The sequence below is a fragment of the Oculina patagonica genome, unplaced genomic scaffold (genome assembly GCF_052425735.1).
Source record: "Oculina patagonica isolate OP01 unplaced genomic scaffold, crgOcupat unplaced299, whole genome shotgun sequence".
NCBI classification, from domain to species: Eukaryota; Metazoa; Cnidaria; class Anthozoa; order Scleractinia; family Oculinidae; genus Oculina; species Oculina patagonica.
Genome location: NW_027558144.1, coordinates 1 through 9,806, shown reverse-complemented (window position 1 = coordinate 9,806; position 9,806 = coordinate 1). Strand labels below are relative to the sequence as shown.

At 38.6% G+C, this 9,806-nt stretch overlaps 1 long non-coding RNA gene across 1 annotated transcript; it reads left to right on the top strand.

Moving 5' to 3' along the window:
- Nucleotides 1–1,946: 1,946 nt before the first annotated feature.
- LOC144640402 (uncharacterized) lies at nt 1,947–9,800 on the top strand. Its single transcript, XR_013568351.1, has 3 exons — nt 1,947–2,394; nt 6,906–9,343; nt 9,382–9,800. It is a non-coding gene; the product is annotated as an uncharacterized LOC144640402 (long non-coding RNA).
- The last annotated feature ends 6 nt before the right edge of the window (nt 9,801–9,806 follow it).

The window sequence follows — 9,806 nt, the reverse complement described above, 5'->3', positions numbered from 1 at the left end:
ACTAGCGAAACAAAGAGTTCTTTTGTTCAACTTGTTGGACATTTAAAAAACAAAGACAATGTCTGTAAACAGATATCTTCCCTATTCTGCAATCGCTCCTCGGGAAAAGTGCCTATTGAGTTATACCTCGTTCTCAAAGCGTTCCGACGCATGTAAATGAAGTGGTGGGGTACGGTATTCTCAAATTTCTGCAATCGTTCCGACGATTTGTGCGACAAAATGGCGGATAATACAATGGTCGAATATTTGAGCAATGTAAATATAGTTTGTGTGAATGAAGTGATTGCCTCTGCCGCCAGTTACGTGAAAGACTAAACCTAAGCTTAAAGCTCTGGTTGGTTTTAAGAAGATGTACATATAAAAGCTCTACTCACCAAAACACGTTTGTAAACGACCAAGACTGACACGGTGTTCTACCACAGGTAGCCCAAGCTCCTAAAGGAGCCGTCAACATATAGACCACATACGACATTGCGTAATAACGTTATTATAAGGGTTTGTCTGGGAATATAACGATCGTAAAAAATAATTCAAAATAGAGGAAAAATATCCAATAAAATTCACTTAACTATCCTCTTCTGTCTATATCTTGTGTTTCTATGCCGTTTGGAGGCGATTTGAAGCCATTTCAGTGGGTTTTAGGTTCGCTGGTTTCCTATCATTTAAGGGTTTGTATGGGAATATAACGATCGTAAAAAATAATTCAAAATAAAGGGGAAAATATCCGATAAAATCGACTTACCTATCCTCTTCTATGTAAATCTTTTGTTTCTATGCCGCTTGGGGGCGTTTTGAAGCGATTCCAGTGGGTTTTAGGTTCGCTGGTTTCCTCTCTATATATATTCCTCAAGGTAGGTCACTCGAGTGCCGAAGGCCAGCAGATCGACTGAAGGAATTCAGCCATAAATTCGCCCCAAAGGCTCCGATTGCCCCAAATTTTCGCCCAGAGCACCGCCGATAGTTGCTTTAACCATTTCTGTGCTTCATCTGATAAATACGCCCGTCAAGGAGCAAATTTAGCTTGCAAATGTCACAAGGCTTTTCCATCGAGAGCCGTTGAAACATGCGTTGACTGTGTGTTCCGTGCACGAAGGGTTTGAAAATAGCTTAGCGACCCGGCCTTTTGGTTCAAATTACTTGCGGACCCCACGGTAGAAGGGATAATGTTCACCGCACGGTAATAACATTACATTATCCCTTCTCCTGTGGGGTCCGCAGGTAATTTGAACCAAAAGGCCGGGTCGCTAAGCTATTTTCAAACCCTTCGTGCACGGAACACACAGTCAACGCATGTTTCAACGGCTCTCGATGGAAAAGCCTTGTGACATTTGCAAGCTAAATTTGCTCCTTGGCGGGCGTATTTATCAGATGAAACACAGAAATGGTTAAAGCAACTATCGGCGGTGCTCTGGGCGAAAATTTGGGGCAATCGGAGCCTTTGGGGCGAATTTATGGCTGAATTCCTTCAGTCGATCTGCTGGCCTTCGGCACTCGAGTGACCTACCTTGAGGAATTATATATAGAGAGGAAACCAGCGAACCTAAAACCCACTGGAATCGCTTCAAAACGCCCCCAAACGGCATAGAAACACAAGATTTACATAGAAGAGGATAGGTAAGTCGATTTTGTCGGATATTTTCCCTTTATTTTGAATTATTTTTTTACGATCGTTGTTCCCATACAAACCCTTAAATGATAGGAAACCAGCGAACCTAAAACCCACTGAAATGGCTTCAAATCGCCTCCAAACGGCATAGAAACACAAGATATAGACAGAAGAGGATAGTTAAGTGAATTTTATTGGATATTTTTCCTCTAATTTGAATTATTTTTTACGATCGTTATATTCCCATACAAACCCTTTATAATAACGTTATTACGCAATGTCGTATGTGGTCTATATGTTGACGGCTCCTTTAGGAGCTTGGGCTACCTGTGGTTCTACTGACACTTCAAAGCACAAGGACTTTGATCGGCTCCAAGAATCCCAAGCTTCTGTTCACTATTTCCATTTCACACAAGATTTATAAAGCATTATCTGTTATTCTAAACGTGATTAATACTATAAGAAACGCTTTACAGTTTTGTAAACAAACCGTGTTGAACGAGCAGCAGAATAATTCAAATCGAGCGGGCGAAAACGAAACGATTCAACGAATTCAATAGTCACGTGGGAGGATTAGAGTACCATGATTGGTTTAGCCAGAGAAATCCGCTGGAGAATTCAACTGCAGACTCAAGAATGACCGTTTTTTAAGGGGCGGATCAAAGTTACGGATGGCAAAGATTTCTGCAATTATGGCGAAGGAATTACGTATCTATTGCTCAGTGTACATGCTTAAGTTTTCGAAAATATGAGGGATAGAAGTCTCTTCTTAATCACAATGCATATAGGTGAGTAGAAAATGTATTTTTTGTTACTGGTCTTTTCGCCAACCTATAAGTGCCTGTAATCTCTAATTCCTCGTTCCTTTAGCTTTCGGCACATATGAAATTGCCAGATATTTTGAAATCGCCCTAGTGTTACCTAACGCTCTTTGAAACTGCCCTTTTGCGAAACTACACGGTACTTGTTGACGAAACGACAGGTATCAACCGAAAGGACAGAGAGATCGATATAATGCATGCAATGTTATCAGTTTTTATGCCATGATAACAACCGAAGAAGACCGAAGATTCTCGGTCGAAACGTCTTGAGTACATTATGAGCGTTGTTTACGCTCTAATAAGTCAGCGTCAGAATTTATAAAGAGTATTAATTATCAGTTGATGTCTATGTGTATTCAAGCTTTTATATTAATTGAACTCTTGAACTAGTTTATTGATTTTTAAATATCAATTAGCTATGTTGGAATTCACCGATTCAGAGATATAGATTGCTGTATTGAGTAAGAGGCAATGTACATGTATGAGCACAGGCACGCAGACAATCCTCTGTATTTGAGGCCGCGTAACGTGCATTATTAAAGCATCACAGTACCCACTACATTTATTTGATCTTACACGTTCATTGTACTTGATCGATCTCGGCTTGAGTCATTGTAAGAAATGCTCTATAAATACTGAATTTTGCATCTTTCAATCACAAACGTTGATCTGCTGTAAGCCAGATAAATATATATCACTTACCTTTTATCGTTTTGTGAACTTTTGTGATTTTATGAGGTTTTAAGGCCGTTAATTCCTCGCTAGCTGTCACCGCCTCCAACATAAGTAAGAGAAAGAGACTGTCTCTTTCTCTTATGTGCTTTTGCTGGGGGCGGTGATGGCCAGCAAGGAATAAAAACCTCATAAAATCACAAAAGTTCACAAATAATGATGCCTATGAGTGATGTCCATGTCACGCGACCTCAAACACAGAGGATTGTCTGCCTTTGGTATGAGCTCATACTGTAAAATTCTGGCTATACAGTAAAAACCTGTGAATAAGAACCTAAGATACACTGTATAACAGCCTGTTAGGCTAACAATTGCAAATAAGACACCATTTTTATAATAACCTATTAAGCGTCAAATTTGGAAACATGCATTTTGGAACTAATTTTGGACAAAGCATTACTTTGCATGTACAGTTGTATATACACTGCAATGTCATATTCTGAATGATAAAAGCTTTATACAGTATTTACATACCGTAAGTATGTGGTATGCAAATTTCTGAATACCACTAAAAGTTCTATATGCATCAATGTAATTTTTTTTCAGAAAACAATAACCTATTTAGAACCTGAATAGCCCAAATTTGTGTTAATTGCCATTTTGATAAGAATCTGCTTAGTCTATCGTGGAGTAGGTTCTTACTCATGGGTTTTTAATGTACAGTAAGCCACCCTGGTTATACATGTACATGTACATGTAGGCCCAACTACCAGAAAACAAAAATATATATCTGGTTATAAGCTCCTCCCCTCCCCCTGAACATAAGCCCTTTTCTGCTGGATGACAGTACTGAACATGCCATGGATACATGTGCATGTAAATGTTTCTTTATAAAGACTCTTAGTCTGTGTACAGTTGCCCCACTCCGCTCCAAAAAATCGTGAAAGGAAAGTCTGTGTTATGGCGTCCATAAATTTAAATCGTCATTAATTTAAATTTTAAATAAATCTGTGTGTCTGGTTGACTGGATTTTAATCATGCGGTTCCAAATATAACACAACAAACAAGGGAGATAAAACATCATTGAGCTCAAACACAAATCACTAGATTCATAAAATCCAAGGAGCAAAATGTTTACAGCAAAAAATCTCTAAAACCAACCTTTTTCGTTCTCGAAGTAAAGCTACAAAAAATTTTGGCGAAGCCAGGCAAACCAGACAAAGGAAGTGTCATTCATACAATACATCGCGGTATCACAATTATTAAATCCAAGTAATCATTTACCTTCACAGAAATTCCAGAGCTTGTCCTTCCAAACCAAACATTTTCAAATCGAAATGAGCCAAAACAAACAGCACTAACGAAAGACTATGTGGCACATTTAGGGCCTGTTTACATGGAGGTGGGGGACCCCGGGTAGGTAAAGGAAACCGGCCCAGCCGTGGTCGAAAATAATATTAGCTCACATTTACATGCAGTCTTATCACGAGGTTAGCACGTAAAAAGACAAAATAACTTTGTATATTATTTTCTCTCGTTCCTTTTAGTGGTTTCATAGGCTCGATAACTGAACTTCAGAGCCGAATTCGTTTTGGGGAAAATAGAAGGCAATAAAATGACATATTTTCGTAAAGAGCAAGCCAGGTTGGCCTCGAAAAAATTCCATTGAAATCGCATTTTGTTTTGTAATCTAAATATATTTACTGTTGATTTCTCTCATCTTGTGCTTTCGACCGATTATTTGACTAGGCAAAGTATTAGAAGTCGAAGCAGTTGTCGAAGTCATTGTTGTTTATAGTTAAAGCATGAGACTCGCTCGGGCCTACGCTTGCCTTTCCACATTTGGGCAGATAAAGCTATAGGAAAATCTCGCCGGGTTTGCAGCTGTAGATAAAGCCGTAGGCAGCCATATCTTGTGTAGTTTGCATTTACCGCACTTTGAGATTAACCTGATGAGTCGTCCCTGGGTAGGCAGTTTACCTCACGTTGAAACGTTTACCTTGCAAAACACGACCCTGGCTAGGAGGACCAACCCCACCTATCATGTAAACGCGATCAAGTAAAAATGAGAGTTTATATGGTCAGGCAGGTTACCCCACCTAGGCGGGTTACGTCAACTACCTGGGGTACCCCACCTCCATGTAAATAGGCCCTTACAAAGGGTTTCAAACTACAGTGCAGAAATGTTCTACATGTAGACCACAGTCTTCACAAAACTATTGCTCTTTCCAACTTGTCCTGGCTAAAAATGATACATTGTACTGCATATTTTGCCCTAGACTTTCAATAAAGTTTTTCGTCTTGTTTATTATGGCGCGCTGGGACGAATGACTTTTCATACTTGAATCGCGTCACTTTTAGCGACCCAAAAACGGGTCGCTGAGCGTAGGCCAATCAGAGCAGCCCTTAGGACAGAAAAGTCAATCACAAGGGATTAAGCCCAGTGAGATGTGACATGCGGTCAAACCTTCAACATTGGGTCAATTTCGAAAGGATAGATGATGCTCTCAAGGCCACCAGTTATTTAAGTTTGCTTGACTACCAGAGAAAAACAATAGAAGTTTATCTTTCTGGGAGAGATGTTTTTGTGTCTGCTCCAACCGGAGCTGGAAACCCTTCAAGCGAGACAAGTCGACCGATGGCGACTGCATCACTTGCCCTAGAAGGCTCGCTTCGCTCGCTTATTTACTGTGAAAACTCGTGAGGTCGACTTGTGGCAAGTCTAATTTTGCCCTTCACAAACAAGTGAGAGGCAAAAGGCTGTACAGATTGAATGCTCGCCGTAGGCTGAAATAATTTGGAATGCCACAAGCTATCACCCACATAAATTATGAATGGTTTTTGTGTAAGTGCCAATCAGATCATTTTCCACACATTCCAGGAAAATCGCCCACAGCCGAACACAATTAAGAACGCCATAAAACAGATGTCCGTTCCGCGATTTTTTGTTTGCAGAGCGAGATGGCTGTACACAGGCTAAATTTTAAATAATTTTAAAAAAAAATGTATTTCAAGGTGCGTTTACACGATAGAGAAAATTGGGTACGGACCCGTCAAAAAATTGGTCCGGACCTGACCATTTTTGTAGAGAACAGTCAAATCAAAACGAGGCCATAGGCCACGTTTTGATTTTACTGTTTCTCTACAAAAATGGTCAGGTCCGGACCAAGTTTTTGACGGGTCCATACCCAATTTTCTCTATCATGTAAGCACGCCTTCAGCCAACACTGTTGTGTATGGAAACTCGGATGGCTCAGCGATTTTCATTTGTATTTGCATTTTCCACTAGAGTTTTCAATGTTTTTTGCTCTTAGTGATGATTTGCTTATGGTTTTAGTTTTCATTTTTATTTCTTTTCTGTTATTACTGAGCATAAATGTATATCCACGCTCAAAATATAATTCATGTGCAGCCCTCCAAGTTAAGACCATTTTAGTCGCCATGGCGACTAAAATTTTGGAGCTGGCGACTAAATTTGAACCAAGGTCGCCAGCCTGGCGACTCAAATTGAGAGGAATGATTGAAAGCATCAGCTTAATTTGGTGACTAAAATTTTTCACTGGCGACCAAAACTTGAATAGTTGGTGGCCAAATGGCTACTAAGGAAAAAAATAAACTTGGAGGGTTGATGTGTAATAAATGACTTATGGTATTTCTGTCTCAAGCTTTTTTTAGCTCTGATTTATGAAAACGAACTAGAACAAAAATAAGTTTAAGTTCACATCTAAATAAACCCAGTCATTTGTAACTACTACTATTTTTTATTTGTGACATGCAAATAACTACAGCATGCCTCTTTAATTCAGGTTTAGATATGTAGGCCACCACAGCAACATGAAATCCTATTGAAACTGTCATTGTCCATCTGGAGAATATTAAGATGAAAAGTCAGTGGCTGTAAACCTTTTCTGTTGTGAAAGAGTAAGGAAGTGAAGCTGAGTTATTGGAAAGGTAAAGTTAAGTCTACAGAATGACCCAAAGAGCTGGACACTGGGTTGATGACCTCCCCAAGACTTGTATTGTTACTAGTCTTGATTTCAGTTAACTGAGGATTAGCATGCCATCTTCATTTTAGTGGTTTGTGACCTTACAATAAATGATAATAATTTAAATGTGCACATGATTGTATAGGTTTATTTTGAATATGCTTTGACATGCATGACTGTGTAAAGTACATGTACATGTAGCTGCCACAAGCTCATTGTTTTAAAATACTGTTCTTATGCACAGAATATAAATAAGTTGGACTATGTCAAAAGGGACAAGGCTTGTAGGTTTTGTTGAAAGATCAGGATATCTTATTCTCCTTACAGCAAAAGAAGGTTGAATTTAAAATATTTTCTCAGAATGTTTGAACTTTCGATTTAGATTATTAGAAAGATTAGAATATTTGAACTCTTTTTGGGGCAAGAGAGGATAATGGGACAGAGAGGGACTTAGAAGGCGTTGGCCGGGATATGTCAAAGACAGAAAAGTTATTTTTAGATATGCAGACGTCCACAAAAGCGTAGTTCCGGTTCTAATAAAGTCAATAAATCGGGCCAGCGTGACATTTGTTTTATCGGCTAATCAACATTCAGCATGTCATTTTTAGTGGGCATTTTACAGGCGTTTAGAGTTCGGCAACGGTATTAATGTCAATGATAGATTGTATCGGAAGCTTTCCAAAGTAAGCGTCTTCTGTAGATGCTAAATAAAAATCGTGACAGGCCTACACCAAGAGAAAATATTATTTTCTCTTGCCTACACGGACTCCTACTGTTTATTATTACTATTTGCTCGATATTTGCGACCTGGTTTTTTAACCGCTGTGTCTTATAAGTATCGCTCTGAGAAGCGTGTCTTTAAGCGATTTGCTTTTTTAATGCGACAAAATAGGATAGGAGGCTTTCGAAAAAGGCCTTCTCCTTCTGCATACTATAATTATTATTGGGAAGCGTTTTAGGTCAAATAGACGTTTATGGCACTCCAAAAGTGTAGACTGGAGGTCACACAAGTCTGCATGCTTTCCTGCAGCTTGTAGACACTAACACCTCTCTCATTTGCTAAATGATTTTGCCCGTGCGGTTTGATTTGGCTGATATCATTTTGCAAGATATGTTTTAATCTCTCAAAATTTTCGCCCTGGAAGGACTTTGTCGGAAACTTTCTTTGAAAGTGTAATTTTATTTTATTTTGTGACGCCGAACCCGGCTGTTTAATTAACTTTGCTTGAAGGTGTGATGTATCTTATCACAGATGACATACCGGTATCTGTGTTTTTCCGGTTTCGTCTGATTCGTCAGAGAATGTCGAAAAAGATATATATTTGTTTCAAAGAAACGCTGTGCCGCATTCGATCGGGTGATTTGTCACTTGAGCTCGAAATAACGGAGGTTTTTTATTCCCCTGTTCGCAGGTATGGTCTGGCACCGCATGAATGAAATGTAAGAGTATCTCTAGGCGTACTGGGGTCTGTTATCTGTTATCTGTTATCTGTTTTGCCTGTTTATGCAGGTTAGTATATATGGTTTTGACATTATTCTTCGCGAGCCATTGGATTTGAAAAAAATTGTAGAATCTATCTCTTATTCCTAATATTTCCTGCGAAAATTTTATTTCACAACTCGCTCTCATCAATGAAACGTTTCCGCTATTGTTAATGACATTTCTCACGCCTTGATCATGAATGGCGTGTGCGGAAGCCAGGAAAAACAGACACTTCCGTTTTGCACGCGGCTAAATATAACTTTTCTGTTTTTGACATATCCCAAGGCCTAGACTAGGAGACTACCTCTCTGTCCCCTTATCCTCTCTTGTTTGGGGTCATTAGGGGGACATTGAGATCTTAAGGGTCATCAAAATTTATCTTAAGGGCTTAAGGGTGTTCAGAATTTCTAAAAGTTCTGTTTTAGGGACGGCTGTTCAGAATTTCTGAGAGTTTAAGTGTGAGCATTATCGTATTCAGAATTTCTGAAAGTTTTAGTGGGAGCTGTGTCGTTTTCAGAATTTCTGAAAGTTTTAGTGAGAGCTGTATCGTTTTCAGAATTTCTGATAGTTTTAGTGAGAGCTGTATCGTTTTCAGAATTTCTGAAAGTTTTAGTGTGAGCTTTATCATATTCAGAATTTCTGAAAGTTTAAGTAAGGACTTTATAGTTTTCAGAATTTCTGAAAGTTTTAGTATGGAGCTTTATCGTATTCAGAATTTATGAAAATTTTAGTGAGAGATTTATCGTATTCAGAATTTCTGAAAATTTTAGTGTGAGTTGTATCGTTTTCAGAATTTCTGAAAGATTTAGTGAGGACTTATCGTTTTCAGAATTTCTGAAAGTTTTAGTGAGGACTTGTTCGTTTTCAGAATTTCTGAAAGTTTTAGTGAGGACTTATTTGTAATAAAGAAATTCACTCGGAAGAATTTTGTACTTCCGAGCAAACACAGTTGTCTTTCTTCTTAATTTTAGCGTAATATTTGGATTCAGGGCAAATGATGAAAATATTACTTTAAATAAAGTGGTAATTTTGCTTTTCCGCGAAAATTGCACAAATCATTTTAGGCCGGTTTTTGACTTTTTTCAAAAGAAACTCGAGTTTCTGCAACGCACAAAAACCATTTTCCGACTTAGGTTTAAATTTTACTAGTAAAAATGAGTAATTTTCAGAGTATTTACGTCATTCTCTCTAAATTTATCAAAATTGGAATGCCACATTTTAGTTTGGAACGCGTTGAA